Source organism: Hevea brasiliensis, chromosome 12 (assembly GCF_030052815.1).
Source record: "Hevea brasiliensis isolate MT/VB/25A 57/8 chromosome 12, ASM3005281v1, whole genome shotgun sequence".
Taxonomy (NCBI): Eukaryota; Viridiplantae; Streptophyta; class Magnoliopsida; order Malpighiales; family Euphorbiaceae; genus Hevea; species Hevea brasiliensis.
The window spans coordinates 26,464,344-26,491,042 of NC_079504.1; the positions used below are offsets into that span (position 1 = coordinate 26,464,344).

The 26,699-nt window shown below is 37.3% G+C and overlaps 1 pseudogene; it reads right to left on the reverse strand.

The window, feature by feature from the left end:
• Positions 1-879: 879 nt before the first annotated feature.
• The window catches only part of LOC110662179 (putative receptor-like protein kinase At3g47110), a 63,967-nt pseudogene continuing 38,147 nt past the window's right edge, over positions 880-26,699 (reverse strand).

The following is a 26,699-nucleotide window of genomic DNA, read 5'->3' on the forward strand; positions in this document are numbered from 1 at the left end:
TAAATTTGAGTAACGAAGATATAACATATAAAACTTGAATCTATTGTATTATTTCTTAAACATAAATTTGTCTCAAATCCAATGTATTGTTCCTTAAAATTTGTCATTCTCGCCATCATTTTGTTGCTTGCTAATGCCTGTCAAAGTCATCATGAGTCATTGGTGATGGAGAAAGGGTCACCGGTGGTTATGGAGGCGTGGAGATGGCAAGGAAGAGGGGGAGGGGAGGCGGGTTTTCTCTCTCATTTTCCATCTCTTTATGATCGGGTATGTAATTGCCCTTTGTCTTCTCTATCCATTCGGAAGAGCTAAAATAATAAGGGTGAATAGTATTCGGTTCAAATTAAAAAAATTAATTGAACTAAATTAATTCAGAAATTCATGTTGATTCTTATAGAAATTTGGTTTAATTCGATTTTGATTTATATATATTTTGGTTTATTCAATTCTATTTTGGAAAAAAATCAATAAAACTAAACTCAACCAAAAAAAACCTAATTTGAAAAGAAATACAACACCTTTCTCACGTTGTTGCTCAACAGCAAACCTGTCTAGGGACCAAGAGGTCAGCATACTTTTTTTTCTTTTTTTTTAACACTAAACCTTTAAACTAACCCTAGCCATCCATCTCTTAAATTAATTTCAGCTATCCAGTCCATTATATATATATATATAAGGTAAAAGGCTTATTGTTGCTCTTAAAGTATGAGTCAATAGTCATATAAATTCTTAAAATATTTTAGAATCCAAATAAGTTTGACTTGCACGGAACATATTCCTGAAAAATAAGCAAAAGTAGAACTTTTACAACACACATAGTAACTTGAGTTTAAGTTCATAGTTTGGATTTTGGAATTGCAAAATTAAGCATGTGAAAGCCTACTTCAGCCTTTCCTTCAGACAAGAGGCTTTGATCTTTGCCAATTCACTTATTACATCTCCCATTTTCATTCTTTTTCCTGGTTGTTCCATAGAACATGCAACTCCAATTCTCATTATAGAGAGGATGCAATCTTCGAAACTCCCTCCTCCATCTTCAAATGCAATTCTTGGATCCACAATCTCCATCACTCCATCGGGCAAGTTTCTTTCAACATAAGTATGAAGATTTAGATCATCTTTAAAAGATTCATCAATTGGCTTCTTTCCTGTAAACATCTCCAGTAACAGAATCGCATAGCTATACATGTCTCCTGCCTTAGAAACTGGATCGCCCAACCCATACTCTGCAAATTGATATAATACAAACTATGAAGCAACCTAACTTTTTCTTTTTACAGATTGGAAAAGAAAACGAGGGTTACCTGGAGCAACATAGCCAATAGATCCCTTGATTGCTGTAGAACTGCTTTGATACTGTTGAATCTCACCAGAAACAGAGGCAACAATCTTTGCCAAGCCAAAATCACCAATATAGGTAGTCATCACCTCATCTAAAAGAACATTACTTGGCTTTAGAGCACCATGTATAATTGTTGATGAGCTACCATTGTGAAGATACTCTATTGCAGTTGCTATATCAATGGCAATGTTTAGTCTGTCTATTGGTTTCAGATTTCTTGATTCTCCTTCTTGTCCATCTTCTTCTACACTGCCAGCATGCAGCCATTTCTCCAGGCTCCCATTCACCATGAATTCATATATCAGAGCTTTGAAATAATTGCCTTCGAAGTCAATGCTAGAGCAGACACTCAATAGCTTCAGAAGTTTTCGATGCCTGATGGTTCTAAGAGCTTGGCATTCAGACATGAAACCATTTAAAGCTCCTCTTCGTTGCAGGTTTAGCACTTTGACTGCCACTTCCATGCCTACTTGCTCAAAAAGTCCTTTATAAACAGATCCATAGCTTCCGACACCAATTATATTGGCGATAGAGAATCCATCTGTGGCTTTGAAGAGTTCTGCATAGGATATTCTCAGAAACTGGTGCTCAAATGATGGCATGGAAATATTCTTCTTTCTAGAAATTCTTTTCCGATGCCAGAAAATTAAGGAGCACACGAACAGAGCCGGAAAATATGGCTGCAACAACCACCGGGATTGTCACTTTCATTGTAAAGGAGAGGTTGTTCTTCTTTGAGTTTGTGATAAGGCAAGAAGGAAGCTTCATTTCAGTGATACCTCCACAGATATCATTGTTTCCCATCAATGAAACAGCACTTGCATTTAGAAAGATTCCGCATTTCGGAACCATCCCATGAAGTTGATTAAAAGACAGATTCAAATAGTTCAGCTCGTGGGGCTGAGTTAAAGAATCTGGGATTCCCCCTAAAAAATTGTTGCATGAAATGCCTAGCCCTTGTAAACCCTGTAAAGCAGATAAAACCTGAGGTATCTCTCCATCAAATGAATTTCCCTCCAGGCGAAGCTGTTCTAAACTCAAACACTTGCCAATTGTGCTAGGAATCATTCCAGATAATCTATTATCTCATAAATCCAACTGCGCTAGATTCCGCAGGAAACCGATTTCTGATGGAATAGGACCCGTAAGTTCATTATCAGATAAATTTAGTAAAATTGAAAGGGATGTGAGGCTGATAACTTCTCGAGGTATAGAAACACTCAGACTATTATGTGAGAGATCCAACTCGATCAAGCTATGACAAGTTCCAAGACTTGTAGGCATGCTTCCACTGAAATTGTTGAACCCCATGAGGATATGGCTCAGAAAAGATAAATGTCCAATTGAAGATGGAATTATTCCTGTGAATTTGTTATTCTCCAAATTCAAATATTCCAAATGTCGAAGTTTCTCAAAATCAACAAGTACAGGGCCTGTGAGATAATTATGGTTACATTCGAACCTTCTCAGACTAGGAAGGTTTACAATACCCAAGGGAATAGCATTATATAGCTGATTTCCTGACTGAGATATATACTGCATGCGTTTGGAGAGATTGGCTATGAAGTTGGGCAGGGTCCCTTCGAGAAAATTTGATGATAAAATGAGACTTTTTAAACTGGTGCAATTTGTTAGGGAATTAGTGAAACTCAAGTCATCCTGCAGTTGATTCTGATGAAGTATAAGATATAGAAGGTGCTGCAGCATACCAAATCCTCTAGGAACTAAGCCAGAAAATCTGTCAGACTCAATGGAAATTAGGTAAAGGGCAGAAGCATTTGACCATGAAATTGGGATGGGTCCAGTAAACCAATTGAATGAAAATCCAAGGGCACTCATATTTGGAAGAGTGGTATCCGAAGGGAGTCTTCCATGTGGTTGGTTATGGTCCACAGATATTTTGCAAATGCTGGAGATGTTGAAGAGACCAGGAGGAATCTTGCCAATTAGATTATTATCTGTTAACATCAAATATTCAAAGTTCCCAATACGAGATGTTTCCTCTGGAATCTGTCCTTGCAAATCACTTACTCCTAGAATGATTGCCCATAAAGATGTGAGATTCCCAATGGAGTGTGGAACACTTCCTGTGAGTTTATTTCTTCCCAATTCTAGGGCTCCAAGTTTTTGTGAAGAGTCAAGCTCGGCAGGGATTTTCCCCACCAACTTGTTGTCAATGAGATCAAGATACATGAGGTTTGAACAATGAGATAAGTTGGTGGGTATATTACCTTGGAATGAATTATTGCCGAGAGCTAAACGTTGTAGGCGGAATCTCCTGTGGGATTTGGCCATGGAAGCTATTATTTTGTAAATCCATCAGCCTGAGAAATGAGAGATTTTGTTATTGTATATCAGCGAAGACAAGAAAAAAATGACTTGGAAAGTCTGATACTTCATTTAACAAAAGGCTTGCTTAAATACAAGTGCAAATATAACTGAATTACAAAAAAAATTGCTGAAAACTAGCTAAAGTTGTCCACTAATAACAGAAAAAAATGCCATTAGCTATATTAAAAAACAGAATAACAAACTGAAACTAAAAGCCTAAAAACTTGTCTTCTCCTATGATTCTGGTAACAACTTCAGCAGTTGCAGGTCCTGAGACATTGTCAACACTCCTCCTGGATCAGGAACTGCAAATTCCAAGCTTCTCTCGAAGAAACTCAAGTCTGTTTTCATGAAAAGATTTGGTGAATATATCAGCTATTTGCTCTTCTGATCTGCAATACAGTAACTTCACCTCGCCACCTTCTTGTATTTCCCTAAGAAAATACAATCTAATATTAAAATGCTTGGTTTTCCCATGGAAAACTGGATTATGGGAAATGGCTATGGCAGCCTGATTATCCACAAACACCTCAGTACTGACTTTTTGCTCCAAATCAAGATCATTTAAGATCTTTCTTAGCCACAGGGCCTGGTTCGTTGCTGCAGTAGCAGCAATGAACTCTGCTTCGGCAGTTGATTGTGCTACAATGTCTTGCTTCTTTGAGCACCATAAAAAACAACTAGAACCAAAATTAAAGCAATATCCAGAAGTGCTTTTCATATCATCCACTGATCCTGCCTAGTCACTATCAGAATATCCTTGCAGCTTGAAATTCTGACACTTAGTAAACTTAATGCCATAATCCAAAGTTACTTTCACATACCTTATCACCCTTTTTAGCTGCTTTCATGTGCATTTCACTTGTACAATTCAAGAACCTAGATAGCACACTCACACTTTGCAGAATATCTGGTCTGGTGGCTGTGAGATACATGGGACAACCAATAATACTTCTGTAGATTCCTTCATCTACTTTGTCTGAGCCATCATCTTTCAGCAGCTTTTCCTTTAGATTCATTGGCGTGTTCATTGCTTTACACTCCTCCATCTTGAACTTTTTCAGTATTTCCTTTGCATATTTCTTGACTGATAAACACAGCATTTTGGGCTTGTTGAATCTGAATCCCAAGAAAATAAGACATCTCTCCCAAGTCTGTCATCTCAAACTCTTTCTTCATTTCTATCTTAAACTCCTCAATTAACTCAGGATTGCTACCTGTCACAAGAAGATCATCAACATATAGTGAAATAATTACAATATCAAAATTTGATTTCCTGACATAAAGAGTTGATTCACTTAGACTTTTTTTAAAACCCAAGCCTTGCAGATGATCATCAACTCGACTGTTTTAAACCGTACAGGGCTTTCTTTAACAGATACACTTTATCTTCATGTCCTTTTATTGCAAAACCTTGAGGCTGCTCCACAAAAATCTCCTCCTACAGAAAACCATTTAGAAAAGCAGACTTGACATCTAAATGAAAGATCCTCCAGCTTTTTTGAGCAGCAATGGCTAGTAGGAGTCTTATAGTGTCAAGTCTAGCAACTGGCGCAAAAGTATCTGAGTAATCGACTCCAAAAATCTGTGCGTACCCTTTAACAACAAGTTTTGCCTTGAACTTGTTGACTGAACCATCAGCATTCAATTTAGTTCTGTAGACCCACTTCACACCAATGATTTTTCTGTCTTGAGGCTTATCCACAAGCTGCCAAGTCTTGTTCTTCTCAATCATTGCATGCTCTTCCTCCATTGCAGCTTGCCACTTGGGGTTTGAAATAGCCTCCTCAAATCCAACAAGCTCTAAAATGGCCACGTTGCATCTCTGATATATTTCAGAGAGCAACCTTGTTCCTCTCACAGGTTGATCATCTATGTCTTCATTAGCATCCTGTAGATCATCTGGAATTTGCTTTTGTTTACCTTTCTCCCAATTCCATTGTTCATCCTCCATGAAAAATACATCCCTACTTATCAGGATCTTTCCTGTATCTGGTTTGAAAATCCTGTAAGCTTTGGAGACTGTGCTATATCCAATGAAAACACCTGGTTCAGCCTTCTTATCTAACTTGTCTCTCTTTACTTGTGGAATGTAAGAGAAACATAAACAGCAAAAAATTTTTAGATTTTTTAAGGAAGGTTTATATCCATTCCATGCCTTAAAAGGTGTCTTGCCCTCTACAACTCTTGTAGGCAACCTATTCAAAAGAAAAACAGCAGTGTTAGCTGTTTCTGCCCAAAAACACTTTGGAAGGCCCTTCTCATGCAATAAACACCTGCACATTTCCATTATTGTTCTGTTCTTCCGCTCACTAACCCCATTTTGTTGTGGAGTGTATGGGCCAGTAAGTTGATGTTCAATTCCAGCTTCTTCACAAAATCTATTAAATTGATTAAATGTGTACTCAGTACCATTGTCTGATCTCAGCACTTGCATTCTACAGCCACTTTGATTTTCCACCGGGGCTTTAAACTTCCAAAACACTTCTGCTACTTCATATTTGAACCTGAGAAAATAAATCCAACACATTCTTGTCATATCATCAATAAATGCTATGTAGTATTTGCTACCATTAAGAGATGTAGTTTTTGTGGTCCACATAAGTCTGTATGAATTAGCTGGAGCTTCTCAGATGCCCTCCAGGTTGTCTTGGCAAAAGGTAGCCTTGTTTGCTTGCCTAGCTGACATGCCCTGCAACTTGGGAGCTCCTCCTCTAGAGATGGTAGTCCCAGGACTAAATCATTCTTTTGTATGTATAAGAGTGCCCTGTGATGGAAGTGTCCAAGTCTCTTATGCCAAACTTCTGCTGCTATCACTTGGCTAGGATATGCAACTTGTTTTTCCTCCATTGGATTAAAGGAAAAACTCTTGCCATTCATCTTGATATGAAAGACCTTGTGCCCGTTTGCATTAATAATCATACACTTCTTGGCCTCAAAGATGACCTTGAAGCCACTCTCCAGCAGCTGGCCTACACTTAGCAAATTCTAATCAATCTCAGGAGCATAAAGTACATTTGAGATAAGCTTAGTACCAGAGTAGCTTTCAATTGCTACTTTCCTTTCCCTTTTACAGCAATATAGTCACCATTGCCTATTTTGACTTTTGAGGTTGTAGTTATGTCCAAGTCTCTGCAAAGTTCCTTATCATAAGTCATATGGTTTGTACAACCACTATCAATCAACCAACTTTCACTTGAACTACCACTTACAAAACAAGTAGCTACAAACAAATGTTCTCCCTCTTGTTGATCTGCAATTTGAGCTTCATTTGATTGTTGTGTCACCTTTTCCTTACAAATGATCTCTACATGGCCAAGTTTATGGCATTTTCTGCATCTCATATCAGGTTTTCTCCAGCACTTGAAGTGTGGATGATTCCTTTTTCCACAATGCTGACAAGGTGGATATTTTCCCCCCTTGTTGCTACTGCTAGTGTTGTTGTCACTTATAGCAGCTTCAGTTGATGTAGCATTGTTCTTCTTTCCTTTTTGTTTCTTGCCTTTGACTCCAGAGTTGGATTGTTGCCTTGCTTGTAAAGCACCTTCAACAGCTCCTTCATCCCTCATTAGCCTTCTTTATTCCTGTGCTTGCAAGGCATTTAATAGCTCTGCCAAGGTAATCCTTAATAGATCCTTTACATTCTCTAGAGATGCAATAGTAGCTTCAAATTTCTCCAGTAAGGTAACAAGAATTTTCTGTACAATTCTATTGTCAGAAAATTCAGCACCAAGTAGCCTTACCTTATTTGCTAGACTGATAAGCCTATCTGAGTACTCTTTGATAGTCTCAGATTCCTTCATTCTTTGTATCTCAAATTCTCTCACCAAGTTCAGGACCTTCATACCTCAAATCCTCTCATCTCCTTGATACTCTTCCTTTAGAAAATCCCATATTGCCTTAGCTAAGCCAAGTGTCATAATTCTAGAGAAGATGGTGGGAGATATTGCAGCATAGAGGCTGGCCTTGGCCTTAGACTTCCTGGTCTTCTTCTCCTTGTGATTTTTGATTTGAGCCAAAGTAGGATTGCCTGGTAAAGGAGGAATTTCATAGTCCTCCTCCACTGGTCCCAGAGATCACATGCATCCATGTAGGCTTCCATCCTAACTGCCTAAACTTGATAATTTTCTCCATTAAACACTGGTGGAGAAATTGTTGAGAATGAGGTTTCTCCATCCATCTTTCTATAGGTTTTTTAATGGAGGGTCAGATATAGTGTTTGGGGTTCACTCAGTCAATAAACTCACAAGCTACACACAAGTCCCTTAAGAACAAAAAAGCTCTAATACCACTGTTATTGTATATCAGCAAAGACAAGAAAAAAATGACTTGGAAAGTCTGATACTTCATTTAACAAAATGCTTGCTTAAATACAAGTGCAAATATAACTGAATTATAAAAAAAATTACTGAAAACTAGCTAAAGTTGTCCACTAATAACATAAAAAAATGCCATTAGCTATATTAAAAATGTAACACCCCTATTTGCATAGCCTGGTATATTTCACTATTCCAGTGACCGGTGTCGGTCTGGATAATTTAGGGGATTAGAACCATACTTAAGATAACTAGATAAGCCCTGAATACAAATAATTAGTAATTATTAATTAGTTAAGTATAAATAAGAAAAACAGAACACAAGAAGTTAAATGAGCCGAGAGTCACAACAATGGGTGACCTTCTCGGGAAGGACTGCGAAGTCGATTTAAACTCAAATTTCGAACTGTAAAATGTGACGCTACGATCCTTATGACTATTGTGAACACATTGGAAAAGAGAAAATCACGAAAAAAGAACTATTAAACCAGTCAAATAATTAGGTTAGGGATCCAAAAGAAATATTGAATTATTTGCAAATCGGGTCGAACCAGCGAGGGGCAATTTAGTCAATTGACCTCAAGAGCTGATTCCTGACTTAACTGTCAAATAAAATCGGAGAAAAGAAAATTTCAGAATCGGGAATTAAATTAAAGAACTAATGAAAAAATAAATAGAAAAAAAAAAAGAAAAAGGAAAAGTGGAAATTGGTGACATCATGCATGATGTAATAAACACTAATTAAAAAATTAAATAAAATTGGATAATTGTGGTCTTCCATAAGGGATTAATTTATAAAAGAAAAAAAAATTTGCAAAAGTCTTCATCTCTTCCACTTTGTCGTCTCTCTCTCCCTCTCCCTCACCAAACTCCATGGAAGCTCATTTTGAGCTTGATCAAACCCTAAATCCCACCATAGAAATTTAAACTTCCATCATTAAATCTTGAATTCAAGCTTTGATAGAGAACATGACAACAAAAAGAAGAAGAAAGGAATAAGTTTTGAAGAGGTGAAAATTCAAAGTGAGGTTAGTAAGCTAAACTTTTAATTTCTAGTTAAATGCATGCTTAGTTACTTAAAGTAACTTAGAAATTAAAGAAATGAAATAAAAACAATTGTGAGGGACCAAACCTTAATTTCGGCCAGCTAGGGTTTTGATGTGTGTTTACATGAATTTGATTGAATTCAAAGTGTAGGTAAGTTGGTATGAGTATGGAAGTGATGTTGGTATGCATTGTAGTAGTTGAATGTAACAAATTGGGAATTAGGGTTTAGCACCTAGGATTTGGAAGACAAAAATTGGAGAAGTGGTCAAATGGTGTGTTTGACCTTGTTTGAGGTGAAAAATGGTCATTTATGACCAATTGGTGTATGTTGGAAGTGTTAGAACCAAATGGAAATTTGGACTGGTTTTGGGCAGTATGCAGGCAGTATGACCAAGGTCCCTTTTAGGGGCCAAAACTGAAAATTGACAAGCCCAATTGGTGTGAGGCCAATTGAAAATGAAACTAGACACAAAATGACACATTTTTCATTTAGGAATCATGCCCAGAAAGTGACTAAAACCTAGTGAACAAATTAACCAAATCCGGACTTAGGCAATCTGACTTGTACAAAAATGGCCAAATGAATAGTATTTGTTCATTTGGCCATAACTTGGGCTAGGCAGGTCTAAATGACCTGAAATTTTACCAGTAGAAAGCTGAGATATAGACATAAAACTTTCATGAAGAACATAAACCCAATTTATGCCCTTAACCAAGTCATTTAGCTACCCAAATTTGGTGACTTAAAACTGCCAGAACCCAGAAATTTGCCCAGAAATCTGGTTAAGTCCAATCCGGCAGCCATGATTCAAATGGCTATAACTTGAGCTACAAAACTCCAAATGGAGTGATTCAAAAAGGAGAATAAATTTAAGACATTAAGGAACAATTTCTATGAAGAAAACTTAGCCAAATTTTGACAGCAACATGACCAATAGAACAGTACAAAACAGGACACCAAAACTGAAAATTTACAATTTTGCTTAAAAGACCTAAGTTTTGAGAAAACAACCAAAACCAACAAAATTGGTGACCAAAATGTGGTATGTGAGTATAGTTGGAGTTTCCATACCTTTTAAGTATAAAAAAGTCAATATTTTGACTTGAATAGTATCATGAATAGTAACCACAACATGAAAATTTATAAGAATGTAAGTTTAGGCATATTAGGATTAATTATTGGAATTATTGTGAGGCAAGGATACTGAGACACTATAAATTTTGTGTTTCAGCTGAAAAAGACCCGGAAGGTCTAAGAGACTGAGTCAAGGCCTAGAGGCGACTCACATCAGGTTTGTGCACAATAAACCTTATTTGAGCATTTTGTCATTGAAAAATTAATTTAGTATGATTTATGAAAATTTGGTGTTAATCATGAATTGTGTTGCCACTTTGTGAACGAAACTATGACTTTGGAAATTTATTGGATTTTTCATGAATTATTTGAATAAAATGTTTGAAATAGATTTTTGATTCACACTTAGTATGACAGTGCCTTATTATTGCTCCTCCATTTATGGGGTGAGATCGATTATTTTCCTCCCTCTCTGGTTTACCAGTTGAGATTATAGATCGGATGAGTACTCATTAGCTAACTAGCCACCTCCCTCATTGATTTCAATTAGTGGGGTTGTAGATCGCTTTGTCGTGGTGTACAACACGATATTGATCGAAAATTTTGTGTCATGGCTTAAGTTGTGTATGAATTGGCAACACTATGTTTATTAAATTGTTTGACCAAAATTGTGCTATAATGAGTTTTGAATGTTTTATGTACTGTATTTCAAAATTTTATTGTACACTACTGAGTATTTTTATACTCAGCGATAGCTTATTTTGCTATCGCAAATAGGAGCAAGGAAAAAACAACAGAGTGAGCTGCTGAACTGGAAAAGCCTTTGCTGATTTTATACGGGTATTATTTTATACCCAATGTAATTTAGTTTGATGTAAATAAATATTGTTCATATGTATTAATGTAAAGTTGAGCAGTTGTATTTATAAATTGTAATAATATTATTTTTGGATTTTATGTCTGTAAGTTAAACTTGTGAATGTAAATTAGCTTTATTGAATGCAATGTTAATGGAATTATTTTGAAATGGTTTGATTTGAGAATTTTGAGTTGAATTGAGATTATTTGGAGGTTAGGAGTTGTGGAAAATTTATTGGAAGTGTTTTTTTTCAGGTATTTGAAGAACTGTTTTCTCAAAATATAGACGGCACTCTGCCGAAATTTTTATAAAATTTGCGGAAAAATAAAAATGGACAAAAATTTTTACTAATTTTGAAACTTCAATTAAATGTTTTTAATTCCTACCAAAATGCTCACCACTTCCAAAATGTAAGAAAATAGTTTTAAAATCCCTTGTAGTATATTTAATGGGTTACTGGTAGGCGAAGTACGGTAATTCATTAGATGTACTACGGGATCATGTTACATCTTACGGAGGGGTAGGGTGTGACATGTTTAGTGGTATCAAAGCATGGTTTTTCAATAAATTTTGATTATGTGTATGAATATTTCTTTGATAAGTGCAACTGCTCAAGTGTCTTTAATTGATACATATGATATTTTTACATTATGAATATGCACTAACGAAGAAAACCTCCTTGTGTTTGATCTCAGGAAGTAGAAATTTTTGGGAAACGGAATGAAAGAAGGAGATCATTCCGTAGAACAATCTGTTGAGGCTGAGGTTCAAGGGGAAGCCCCAGCACTCCAGAACGTGAGTGGGTCAACCACTCCAGCTCCTACTCCAGCGCCGCAGTTTCCTGCTCAGTTTAGCAGATGGCTACGTTTTTCCAATAAATGGCGGGAAATGTGCCACCTCAAGCTCATATGCAAGCACCCATAGCACAACCACAGCCCTCGGCTCGGCAATATGAAAAATTAATGAAATTTGAGGCCACCGAGTTTAAGGATACTGTGGATCCACTGGAGGCAGAACAGTGGTTAGAAAGAATGGAAAGGGTATTCAGAAAACTACAGTGTGCTGAAGAATTAAAATTTGAATATTCAGTAACTTTTCTGCAAGGGGATGCATATGAATGGTGGAAGACCATCCCCCACAGCCTGGTTGAGCCACCTGTGCTGACATGGACAAACTTCCTGAGGCAATTCAGGCAGAAATGGGTTCCTGATGCATATGTAGATATGAAATTGCAAGAATTCTTGAGTCTGAAGCAAGGGGACAGAACAATAGCGGAGTATGAGCGGGACTTTTCAAGGCTAAGCCACTATGCTGGAAGTCTAGTTTCCACTCCCAGAGACAGATGTAAGAGGTTTGAAGCTGGGTTGAGGCCTAGCTTAAGAATGCAAGTTGTGGGATTCAAACACCAGAATTTTTCTGAGTTGATTTCACAAGCCCTGGAACTGGAAAGGATAGAATCAGAAGGGGCAGTGAAAAAGAGTACACAAGAGAAAGAGAAAACTAAAAAGGTTACTGGCCAAGCTACTGAGAGTGGCTTTGGGAAAAGAAAACAATTTGGAGGATCTAGCTCTCGCAGATTTGGCAGAGGCAGATTCTCTGGCCAAAGACCACCCCGGTCTGGTCAGCAGACCCAGCAAGCACCCCGAGGAGCTCTATCAGTACAGCAGTGTGAAACTTGTGGTAGAACACACAGTGGGGTTTGTTTCAAGGCCACAGGTGCATGTTTTAACTGTGGAGGGAGCGGACATTTCGCCAAGGATTGTACTAGTCCGCACTGATCTAGACCTTCTGCTACATCTAAGGGATCAGCCCAAGTCTCTGCACCTAGAGGATCACAGCCAGCTGGTAGAGGTAGAGGCAGAGGTAGGGGTCCTGGTAATACTCCTGGAAGTCAAAGCACTGTTAACTAGCCAGTACCCAATAGCGCACCAGTCAGAGTGTATACAATGCGTCAGAGGGAGGAGGCTGAAACGTCAGACGTAGTAGCTGGTATTTTCTCCATCCTTAACCAAGATGTATATGTGTTATTTGATCCTGGCTCCATATATTCATATGTCAGTGCTAGTGTGATGTGTTCTACTGCTATTCAGTGTGTACCAATGGACTATGATGTGCTAGTAACTAGTCCATTAGGCCAGGAGGTCAAGGTAAATAGACTATATAGGGATTGTCCTTTGGTGATCCAAGGACACACTTTTCTGTCTAATTTGATTAAAATGCCCTTCAGAGATTATGACATTATCTTGGGCATGGATTGGTTAGCCAGGCATCATGCCATGATTGACTGTAGACTGAAGACAGTCACTTTTGGTCTCCCTCAGTATGGTGATGTAGTAATACATGGGGAGAGGCAGTTATTGCCATCAAACATCATTTCAGCTGCACTGGCCAGAAAAATGATTAGGAAGGGGTGTGCGGCGTATTTGGCACATATGATAGACACCCAAGTGGGTAGTCTAGCATTGAGGGACATCCCTACGGTATGTGACTTTTCAGATGTGTTTCCTGATGAATTGCCAGGATTACCTCCAGAAAGAGAAGTGCAGTTTGAAATTGATGTTATGCCTAGTGTGGACCCAATCTCCATAACGCCATATAGAATGGCACCTGCAGAATTGAAAGAGTTGAAAGTGCAGTTGCAAGAGCTACTTGACAAGGGCTTCATCCGCCCTAGTGTGTCACCTTGGGGAGCGCCAGTGTTGTTTGTAAAAAAGAAGGATGGCACTCTCCGATTATGCATTGACTATCGGCAGTTGAATAAGGTGACAATAAATAATATATACCCATTGCCCCGCATTGATGACTTATTTGATCAGTTGAGGGGTGCAGCTGTGTTCTCCAAAATTGACCTAAGATCAGGTTATTATTAGCTGAAAGTACAAGAGCAGAGTATTTCTAAAACTACCTTTAGAACCCGCTATGGCCATTATGAGTTCTTGGTCATGCCATTCGAGTTAACTAATGCTCTGGCTGCTTTTATGGATCTAATGAACACTATCTTCAGACCATACCTCGACCAGTTTGTTGTGGTATTATAGATGATATATTGGTTTATTCGAGGAATGCAGAAGAGCATGATAGACATCTGCAGATTGTACTGCAGACTTTAAGGAATAAACAACTATATGCCAAATTATCGAAGTGTGAATTTTGGCTGAAAGAAATATCTTTCTTGGGGTATGTAGTATCGGTAGAGGGCTTTAAGGTAGATCCTAGCAAGATAGAAGCTGTCCTTAATTGGAAGCCACCCAGAAATATCACAGAGATTCACAGTTTTCTGGGGTTGGCTGGATACTACCGCCGATTTGTGAAAGGATTCTCCATGTTGGCATCTCCATTGACCAAACTGCTTAGGAAAAATGTGAAATTTCAGTGGACCAATAAATGCCAACAGAGTTTTGATGAATTGAAGAGGTGTTTGACTGAGGCTCCAGTCCTGACTTTACCTACCCCAGGTAAAGAATACACAGTTTACAGTGATGCTTCTCACAATGGGTTAGGCTGTGTACTGATGCAAGATTGAAATGTCATTGCCTATGCATCAAGCCAGCTGAAACCGCATAAGAAGAATTATCCGACACATGACTTGGAGCTTGCAGCTATTGTGTTCGCTCTTAAAATCTGGAGACATTATTTGTATGGGGAGAAGTGCTATATCTACACAGATCATAAGAGTTAGAAGTATTTGGGCACTCCGAAAGTGTTGAATTTGAGACAGAGGAAATGGTTAGAATTGATAAAAGACTATGATTTTCTGATAGACTATCAGCCAGGGAAAGCTAATGTTGTGGTTAACGCCTTAAGTCGCAAGACTATGGCAAGTCTACAGGTTACTCCTTTGTCTATGGTACATGAGATGAGATCATTACATGCCAGCTTAGAGATTGATGATGAGGGGCAGACAACAGTTGCATGGCATGTACAGCCAGTATTGAGTGATCGGTCGTAATGGTGCTCGTAATGATCGAGTCGTTAGAAGAAGTCCGGCAGGGCAAGAAACCAGAATTCTCAATTAGAGATGATGGTCTACTGCTACACCAGGGTAGAATATGTGTTCCTAATGATGTTGATTTGAAGCAGATCATTTTGAAGGAAGCACGTGAGTCTCCTTTTGTCATATACCCTGAGGGCACAAAAATGTATATAGGGCTAAAGGAGCATTACTGGTGGATGAGTATGAAAAGAGATGTGGCAAAATTTGTTTCCAAATGCCTAACTTGCTAGCAAGTAAAGGCAGAGCATCAAGTACCTGCTGGGTTGTTACATCCATTATTAGTACCAGAATGGAAATGAGAGAGAATGTCACACCTTACCTCTCTGTAAGGCATAATATGATCCCGTAGAATACCTAATGAACTATCGAACTTCACCTACCGATAACTCATTAAGTACCCTACAAGGGATTTTAAACAATTTTCTTACTTTTGACAAGTGGTGAGCATTTTCTAATAGGTGTTTAAAACATTTAGTTAAAATTAAAACTAGTTAATATTTTTAGCCCATTTTATTTTTACGCAAATTTTATAAAAATTTTGACAGAGTTCCCTCTGTATTTTGAGAAAACAGTTCTTCGAATACCTGTAAAAAGCACTTCTAAAAATTTTTCTCAACAACTGCTTCAATTTCATACTCAATCTCAATCAATTTCTCAACACATTTATCAACTTTCAAATTTCAAATCCACTATCCAATGATCATCAAAATACTAGCAATCCATTTCATTCAAATTAAATAAAATAGTTCCATTCATATTTCATTAGAGACAAAACAATTTATATATACATCATTACAAAATTTACATCAAAGGAAGTTCAAACTAAATTTTTATTATAAACTTCATACAAACTTTGTACAAGCTGCTCAAGACCCATTTACATGTCCATACATTTATATGCAATACATACATCAAAAGAAATATTTACAATTAGGGTATAAATTATACCCGGTGACTTCAAGCTGATAGCTCCTCACACCTCAGCAGCTCAGTCTGCTGCTCCTCTAGTCTCTGTATCTGCGACAGCAATAGAAGCTATCGCTGAGTACTAGGACTCAGTGGTGCACAACATACTAAAATAATCTTTATGCAAAACTTAAATCACATTTATTCAAAAATTTGGCTGAACATGAGAATTAAGTACAAATCATGCATTATGAGATTTTAAATGCAAACCAAGTTCATTTCAAAGTATCAAAACACATTTCATAAAACCCATAGTTAGATCATGCCATTCGAAACAAATAGAATCTCAATAGCCAGAGGCTAAAGAGAAATCACATCACAAGGCTAGCTAGCTCAAATATATGGATATCCATTCACATCCTCTTCTACTGGCACACCTCAACACTTCTCCAGAGAAGGAATCAAAATTCGAAACTAATTACCCCCACTAGTCATGCTAGTGAGGTGTTCAAATATATGGTCATGACACTATGGTTTCAAAACTTATCTTAACAATTTGCTAAATATTGTCATTTCAAATATACACAACTAACTTTCCACAATTTAAATCAAAACATCATAAAAATTGTCATAATTTACTGATTCAAATTATTCAAAACAATATGCAGAAATAATTTACAAAAATTATACGTTGTACACAAACCTCAAGCGAGTCACCTCTTGGCCTCGACTCGGTTCCTCGGGTTCTTTTCCAGTATCCTTTCCAACTGAAATGCACAATTTTACAATGTTTCAGTACTAGAACTTAACATAAACCCAAAATAAATTTAGCTTCACTTTTACCTAGCTCTAAAGTGCTAAATTCGACGTTCTCGAAATTTTTATGTTTCGGGTTACTATTCACTATACTATTCAAGTCAAATAGTTGACTTTCTAAGGCTTAATAGGTATGGAAACTCCAACTTCACCCACATACCACATTTTGGTCACTAAACTTATTGGTTTTGGTCATTTTCTCAAAACTTAGGTCTTTTAGGCAAAATTGCCAATTTTCAGTTTTGGTGTCACTAATTGTACTGTTTCATTGGTCAGTTTACTGTTGGAATTTGGCAAAACTTTCTTCATAGAAAATGTTCCCTATTGTCTCAAGTTTATTCTCCTTTTTGAATCACCCCAATTGGAATTTTGTAGCTCAAGTTATAAGCAAATTACATTTACTGTTTATGCTGCAGAATTTTGTTCTGGCAGATTATTAATTCCAAATTCGTTCAGCAATTTGATCAAGTTAGGTCCATAATTTGGTCTAACTTTCTTCATATGAAATGTTATACTATGCCTTAGGTTTCCATCGGTTCAAGAATCACCTAAATCGGAGTTTTCTAGAGAGAGTTATAGCCATTGAAACTTTACTGTTCAAATGGCAAATCTGTAGTCTACAGATTCAGTGACCCAACTTGGCTCAGTAATTTGATTGGGTTAATGGCATAATTTGGGTTAGTGTTCTTCATGAAAGTTTTAGGTCTATATCTCATCTAACCACTGGTAAAATTTCAGGTTATTTTGACCTGCCTAGCTAGAGTTATGACCAAATGAACAAACACTGTTCATTTGGTCAGGTTATGCAGGGCAGCCTGCGATTTCTCAACTTCGGTCATTTTGTTCACAAGGTTTTAGTCACTTTTTGGGCAGGCTTCCTAAATGAAAATTGTGTCATTTAGTGCCTATTTTCATCCCCAATTGGTCCCATATCCATTGGACTTGTAAAATTTTATTTTTGGTCCCTCAAAGGAAATTTTGGTCATGCTGCCAGCACATGACCTTATCCAATCCGAATTGGCTTTTAATTCCAATACTTCTAACACACCTCATTTGGTCACAAATGACCATTTTTCACTTCACATTAGGTCAAATATATCATTTACCAATTTATCCAAAATTTTTGCCTCAAAACCCTAGGTTTCAAACCCTAACCACACTAATTCATTGTAATTAACTAATTCAAAGCATATAAACACAATCTTTCAACTCATTCAAGCATTTTAACATGTTTAACTCAATCAAACTCATGCAAATCACTCTCCCCTCCCTGCTGGACGAATTTCAATTTAGTCCCTCACACATATTTTTTTTTTATTTTAAGTTTATTTACAAGTAATTCAAGCTAAAAACACAACAATTAATCTCAAACTTTCAATTTGATGTGCTTACCTCAACTTTGATATCCAATCTTCAATTTTTCTCCTCTTTTCTTCTTTCTTTCCTGTTAAATTTCTTTCTCAAGGGAAGGGAATAAGGTTTTATGGAGTGATTATGGAAGAAGTTGGGATTTGGTAAGGGTTTCAAAGCTTGAAGACAAGCTTTAATGGAGGTTTAACTATGGAGATATGAGGGAGAGGGAAAGTGACGTTTTGAAGAAGAAGACTTTGTGTTTCATTTTTTTTTCTTTTCTTTCTTTATGTCTTTTGTCTTATGGAAGACCCAAAAATCCATTTAATCAAATTATTAATTATGGGATTTATGGCATCTACATGATGTCATGCATGATGTCATTTCCCTACACCTTTTTCATTTTCCTTCTTTTTTCTTTTTTTTTTCTATTAGTTCTTTAATTTAATTTTCGATTCTGAAATTTTCTTTTCTTCGATTTTATTTGACAGTTAGGTCAGGAGTCAACTCTTGGGGTCAATTGACTAAATTGCCCCTCGCCGGTTCATCCCAGTTTGCAATTAATTCCATATTTCTTCCGGCTCCCTGACCTAATTATTTGACTGGCTTAACAGTTATTTTTTGTGATTTTCTCTTTTCCACTGTGTTTATAAGGGTCTTAAGGACTGCGGCGTCACATTTTACGGTTCAAAATTTGAGTTTAAAACGACTTCGCAGTCGTTCCCGAGAAGGTCACCCATCACTGTGACTCTCGGCTCGTTTAACTTCTTATGTTCTATTTTTCTTGTTTATACTTAACTAATTGGACATTACTAATTATTTGTGTTTATAGCTTCTCTAGTTGTCTTAAGTGTGGTTCTAATCCCCTTAATTGTCTAGACCGACACCGGTCACCGGAATAGTGAAATCTACCAGGCTATGCAAACGGGGGTGTTACAATTCTCCCCCCCCCCCCCCTTAAAATAAATTTCGTCTCGAAATTTTACCTGGTATCAATCTTTGAACAGTTGTGGGTGCTGTCTCCTCATGTCCTTCTCTCATTCCCAAGTAGCCTCCTGGCCCGAATGATGGTGTAACACCCTCACTGTAGCAATTACGTACATTCTACTGTTCCGGTGACCGGTGCCGGTCCGGACAGCTAGAACGTCTGGAAAAATAATTAGACTAGAGTGAGGAGTCATAAATAACTCAAATATTAATAAGAAAAATTTAGGAAAAATTTTAGAAATAAAATACAACCAAGTTAAATGAGCCGGTGCCCTAGCGATGGGTAACCCAGTGGGAAGTTGCGGTTCTCGCAACTAGGAGCCCTAGACCCGGGAGAAAATTCATAAAATAATTTTTGAGACTCCAGAGAAGAGTCATTGAGGTTTCTATGGCATTAGAATGCTAAGAAAAGGTTTAGAAAAATTTTTCAATCGGTACAGACAATTTTGACCCGTTAAGCCAAACGGAGGGCATTTTGGTCATTTCGCCTTCATAGGTGATTTTTGGCCGACTTGTCCAGTTAAGTAAATAATTATTATGACTCAAAATATGAATAAATATTGCTAAAAATTAAATTGAAATGTGGTAGAAAAGAAAAGAAAAGAAAAATAGTGGAAATTAAGGATAATGACATCACATGATGTCATTTACTTTCTCCCAACCAATCACCATTCAACAAGCTTTCTTAAATCACTTAAAAGAGACAAAGAAGACCAAAAAAATTCTGCTCTTCTTCTTCTTCTTCAGCCAAAACGTGAGTTTCTCCTCCATAACCCTCCATGAATGTTTCCTTTAATTACTTCTATTTCCCATGAAATTCCACTACTAAACCCTAAGTCACCTTCACTAAAACTTGTCCATACCTCTTGGGAAAGTGATTAGCAGCCTAGGAAAGGAAAGGAAAGAAAGTGAAGAATTTGAGCTCTTGGAAAAGCTCTCAAGTGAGGTTAGTGCTATACTTCCACTCTCACTCTTTTAATCTTTGTTAGAGCATCACTTTAAGTTAAAAAAATTGTAAAAATTTGAAGTAAATTATATATGTTAGGGTATCTTCAATTTTTGGCAGCCCTAAGGAAGGATGAGTTTGATTGTTTTAATGGACTTAAAGTGGATTAAAAATCATGTTTAAAGCATGTATGCATGTGGTTAGTGAATGAGTTAGTAATTAAGGTATATTGTGAAAACTTATAATGGAAACTAGGGTTTTGAGAAGTGAAAATTTGACTTGGCTTAGGAAATTGTTAGAGAACATTTTAAGGGTCAATTAGTGACCATTTTAGGTAAGTTGACCATAATTTGGACTGAAATGTAGCATGGCAAAGTGAATGAGTATGCTGCCTAGGGACAGCAGCAGGGTGACTGAAATTTCAGTCCACTTAGACAGCCATAACTTTGGCTGTGTAGGTCCAATTGGTGTTTGGCCAATTGGACATGAAACTAGGCTTATAATGGCACATTTTTGCTGAAGAAACCATGCCCAAAAGACCAAAGCAAGAGGACCAAAAGCTGGTCCCAATCCGGATACCCTGCAACAGCACCTGCAGAAATGACCAAATGAATAGTAACTGTTCATTTGGCCATAACTCACTGTAGATATGGTCAATTGACCTGAAATTTTTACAGCAACAAGTTAAGACATAGACAAACAACTTTTATGAAGGAACCTACCCCAAATTATGGCCAGAACCCATCCAACAAAGTGATTCCAGTCACTGTTCATGTTACTGTAGATATGGTCAATTCTGCAGTTTGGCAATCCGGCCAGCTGTGGTTTTTGGACCATATCTGGAGCTACAAAACTCCAAATGGAGTGATTCAAAAAAGGAAATTCAACTAGACAAAATAAGGAACAACTTTCATGTTTACCATTTCCTCAAATTCCCACTGCAACAGGGCTTAATGGAACAGTAAAGTTAGGCTTCAAAAACTGAAAATTCTGCCCTCTTGATTTTAAGCATAGAAATGGTAATGGCAATCAATTCCAACAAGTTTTAAATACAAAATGTGGTATGTTTGGGGTGTTAAAACCAATACACCTATTTTCTATCCAAAAGTCAACATTTTTGTTGACCAATGAGGTGAATAGTGACACCAAAACTTGAAATTCAAAATTTGAAATTAGAAATGCATCTAGGGGACTTTAAATTGCAATTGGCAATTAATACTAGCAAATGTAAAACTCAAAATGTGGGATCTTGGTGTAATTAGAATTAACATATCCCTTAAGTATGAAAAAGTCAACATTTTGGTTGACCAGTAAGGTGAATAGTAATCAAAATGAGTAACAAACTAAGATGAAGACCTAGAACCAATTCTAAGCTTAAATGCTTAGAATTGTATGACAAATGTGGACTATGTATCTTAGTCAAAATTGTTAAAAGGAAATTAAGACCATAAATTTGAAATCCATGAAATATTCATGGATTACTTGAAACATGAAAAATAAGTCACCTAATTGATGTGAATAGATAGTTAGGGCTTATATGCCCATCACAAATGGAATTCATAAAATATTAGTAACTCAACTTGAAATATAAAATTTGTAATTACATAAGTAGATTCTTGAATGTATAAATGAGAAAGGAAAAATGTTTTGAATACAATGGTACATATGAACCATTGTTTAGAATTGTGATCAATATGAATAACATAATGAATGAATAAATGAACTATATTAATGTATGAATGAGACATTAGTTCTCATTATTATAGAAAGGAGAAGTATTTTGAGTACAATGGTATAAAAGGATAATTGATGTGAATTGTGATCATATAAATGATCAAATGAATGTATGAATTATAATTGAAATTTATCATGAAATAATGAATTCATAAAACACAATATATTAATATTTAATGATATTATGTGCCCTTGTATTGCCTAGACACGTGTGTCAGATTAGATAGATTGGCATGCCAATAGGGTATTGTTTTAGCAGTACTGCGAAAGGCTTTATGCCCATATTTAAGGCTTTATGCCCGTATTCATGGCTTTATGCCAACATTCATGGCTTTTATGCCCGATTATGTGTTATCATGGCTTTTTGGCCATACTGACTGCATACGTGGTTGACGTTCTGTGTCCCATGGTATGACGGCCCGAGGCACCGCGGTGTCCTGTGCCAACGACCTGTTATCCAGTTTAGTCAGCCTGTCATAGGTTACTTGGGCAGTGTAATTTATTGAGATAAGTTAAGAATATTAGCAATTAAAAATATTAGAAATTAAATAAAATAAATGAGTAAGATGACCTAAAATAAATTAGGATAATTATTTATTAGAAAGAATCGAAATGAACTGGACAGATATCAAAATTTACTTATTATGAAATAATCTGAGACAACCTAGCAAGTATAGAGAAAATGCTAAAAGATTAGCAAAGAAAATTATAACATAAATAAATATTGCAAATGTGCTTATATAACAATATAAGCATAAATTTATTATTTTCAAATCATTTTTCTTTGTACATTATTACTGTACATTGGCAAATAAACACTTTCAAAGAAGACTAAATTAGGATATAACACATTAAATTTTAGAAACCGCATGTGAAATATAAATAAATCTTGATTATTTGAATTATGTTTTATTTCTATCTTTATTTGTATATTATTTCTTTGTTATATTATTGCACCACTAAGCAGCAATGCTTAGCGCGATGGAATTGTTTCCTTCGCGCAGGTACTGAAGCTAGAACCCAATGGACGTTTGACTGGGAATTTTGGGAGTTCTGATCTGCAGAGCATTCAAGGTTGTCACCTCCTCAGCAATGCATGTAGATAGGGCTCACATTAAGCATATCATGTATTTTATGTATGTTATTTATTTCTTATATTGCAATATAAATTAGCAAATTGTAATTAATTTGTATATCATGTAAATTAAAGATTTATTTAATTATTGCAAATGATGTAAATTAATGCAAATTTGAGAATTTTGCTATAAGAATGGAGCATGAATGAATTTGTACAAATGAGTATAGATTTGAATTACATAATGATTTTTTAAATGATGATATGAGTATGGATGAGATTATACTTAGAAAATATTGGTGAATTTTCAAACAGATGAATAGTAAAATACGTCAAACGAAAATAAAATAGGGGAAACTCAGTTAGTTTCTTCGTCGAAAAATAATCGATATTAAATATAACGAGAACAAAATTTTTTAAAAAAATAAAGTAAGATAAGTTAGGGTGCTCCGGCACCGATTATAGCACGCCTTGCTCGGCTACACTATAGTTGGGTGAGGGGTGTTACAGATGGTTCCACAGTACTTTTACTAATGGTATCTGCTTGTTCCGTAGCTGCTTCACCTCATAAGCCAGAATCTCAATGGGGTTCTTCTTCATATGTGAGGTCTGGATTCACTTCAATTTCCTCTACTGGTAGTACATGAGATGGGTCTGATCGATACCTCCTCAACATAGACACATGGAAGACATTATGTATCTTCTCTAACTCTAGAGGTAGTGCCAAACGATATGCCAAAGGACCTACTCTTTCCAAAACCTCATATGGCCCAATGAAACGAGGACTCAGTTTCCCCTTTCTACCGAATCTCATAATTCTCTTCCAAGGAGAAACTTTGAGGAAAACTTTCTCACCCACTGCATACTCAATATCCCTTCTTTTCAAATCAATGTAGGACTTCTGACGGTCTGATGCAGTCTTAAGTCGATCTCTGATCACCCTGATCTTCTCCTCAGTCTGCTGAATAATTTCGGGTCCAATCATCTTTCTTTCATCCAAGTCATCCCAACACAACGGGGTTCTACATTTTTTGCCATACAAGGCTTCATATGGAGGCATTCCAATGCTTGATTGGTAGCTGTTGTTGTAAGCAAACTCAATCAAAGGCAAGTGTGTATCCCAACTGCCCTCAAACTCAATCACACAGGCCTGTAGCATGTCCTCCAAGATCTGAATTACCCTCTCGGGTGGCCATGCATGCGTGGGTGGAATGCAGTACTGAAGTTCAATCTAGTTCCTAGGGCTCTCTTAAGACTACCCCAGAATCTAGAAGTGAACCTAGGATCTCTGTCTGACACGATGGATACTAGCACTCCATGCAGTCTCACAATCTCATCGATGTATAACTTGGCCAATCTTTCTAAATTGTAGTCCATCCAGACTGGCAGAAAATGAGCAGACTTAGTTAGTCTGTCTACAATGACCCATACTGCATCATGACTCTTCTATGTCCTCGGAAGTCCCATCACAAAATCCATTGTTATTCTTTCCCATTTCCATTCTGGTACTGGTAGTGGATGTAACAACCCAGTGGGTACTTGATGCTCTGCCTTCACTTGCTGACAAGTTAGGCATTTGGATACAAACTCTGCCACATCTCTTTTCTTACCCATCCACCAGTAATGCTCCTTTAGCCCTCTATACATTTTTGTGCCACCAGGGTGCATGGCAAAAGGAGACTCATGTGCTTCCTTTAAAATAATCTACCTCAAATTAACATCATTAGGAACACATATTCTACCCTGGTGTAGCAATAGACCATCATCTCTGATTGAGAATTCTAGTTTCTTGCCCTTTCGGACTTCTTCCATCAGCTTCTGATACTTCTGATCATTCTGAGCAGCCATTCTGATCTGATCAATCAATACTGGCTATACATGCCATGCAACTGCTGTCTGCCCATCATCATTAATCTCTAAGCTGGCATGCAATGATCTTAACTCATGTACCAAAGACAAAGGAGTAACCTGTAGACTTGCCATAGTCTTGTGACTTAAGGCATCAACCACAACATTAGCTTTCCCTAGCTGATAGTCTATCAGATAGTCATAGTCTTTTATCAACTCTAACCATCTCCTCTGTCTCAAATTCAACTCCTTCTGAGTGCCCAAATATTTTGAACTCTTATGATCTGTGTAGATGTAACACTTTTCTCCATACAAATAATGTCTCCAGATCTTAAGAGCAAACACGATAGCTGCAAGCTCCAAATCATGTGTCAGATAATTCCTCTCATGCGGTTTTAGCTGGCGTGATGCATAGGCAATGACATTTCGATCTTGCATCAATACACAACCTAACCCATTGTGAGAAGCATCACTATAAACTGTGTATTCTTTACCCGGAATAGGTAAAGTCAGGACTGGAGCTTCAGTCAAACATCTCTTCAATTCATCAAAACTCTGTTGGCATTTATCCGTCCACTGAAATTTTACATCTTTTCTAATCAGCTTGGTCAATGGAGATGCCAACATGGAGAATCCCTTCACAAATCTACGGTAGTATCCAGCTAAACCCAGAAAACTACAATTTACGTGACATTTCGGGTGGCCTCCAATTAAGGACAGCTTCAATCTTACTTGGATCTACTTTAATGCCCTCTTCTGATACTACATGCCCCAAGAAAGATATTTCCTTCAGCCAAAATTCACACTTTGACAATTTGGCATATAGTTGTTTCTCCCTCAAAGTCTACAGTACAATCCGCAGATGTCTATCATGCTCTTCTGCATTCCTCGAATAGACCAATATATCATCTATGAATACCACAACAAATCGGTCGAGGTATGGTGCGAAGATAGTGTTCATCGATCCATAAAAGCGTATGAGCATTAGTTAACCCGAATGGCATGACCAAGAACTCATAATGGCCATAACGGGTTCTAAAGGTAGTTTTAGGAATACTCTGCTCTTGTACTTTCAGCTGATAATACCCTGATCTCGGGTCAATTTTGGAAAACACAGCTGCACCCCTCAACTGATCAAACAAGTCATCAATGCGGGGTAATGGATATCTATTCTTTATTGTCACCTTATTCAACTGCCGATAATCAATACACAAGCGGAGAGTGCCATCTTTCTTCTTTACAAACAACACTGGCGCTCCCCAAGGTGACACACTAGGGCGGATGAAGCCCTTGTCAAGCAACTCTTGCAACTGTACTTTCAACTCTTTTAATTCTGCAGGTGCCATTCTATATGGCGTTATGGAGATTGGGTCCACACCAGGCATAACATCAATTTCAAACTGCACCTCTCTTTCTGGAGGTAATCCTGGCAATTCATCAGGAAACACATCCGGAAAGTCACATACAGTAAGGATGTCCCTCAGTGCTGGACTTCCCACTTGGGTGTCTATCACATGTGCCAAGTATGCTTCACACCCCTTTCTAATCATCCTTCTAGCTAGTGCAGCCGAAATAATGTTTGATGGTAGTAAATGCCTCTCCCCATGTATTACCACATCACCGTACAGAGGGAGACCAAAAGTAATTGTCTTCAGTCTACAGTCAATCATGGCGTGATGCCTGGCTAACCAATCCATGCCCAAGATGATATCATACTCTCTGAATGGCATTTCAATCAAGTCTGACAGGAAAACATGTCCTTGGATCACCAAAGGATAGTCTCTATAGATTCTGTTGACCCGAACCTCTTGTCCTAACGCACTAATTACTAGCACTTCAAAACCCATTTGCACACCTGGAATAGCAAGTGAACTGACTATGCTAGCACTAACATATGAATGGGTTGAACCCGGATCAAACAACACAAATACATCTTGATCAGAGATAGAGAATGTACCAGCTACCACATCGGAAGTCTCAGCCTCTTCTCGCTGTCTCATCGTGTAAACTCTGGCTGACGCACTTCCTGTGCGGTGACCAATCGTGCCTTGATCGCTGAAGGTGCCTCTACCT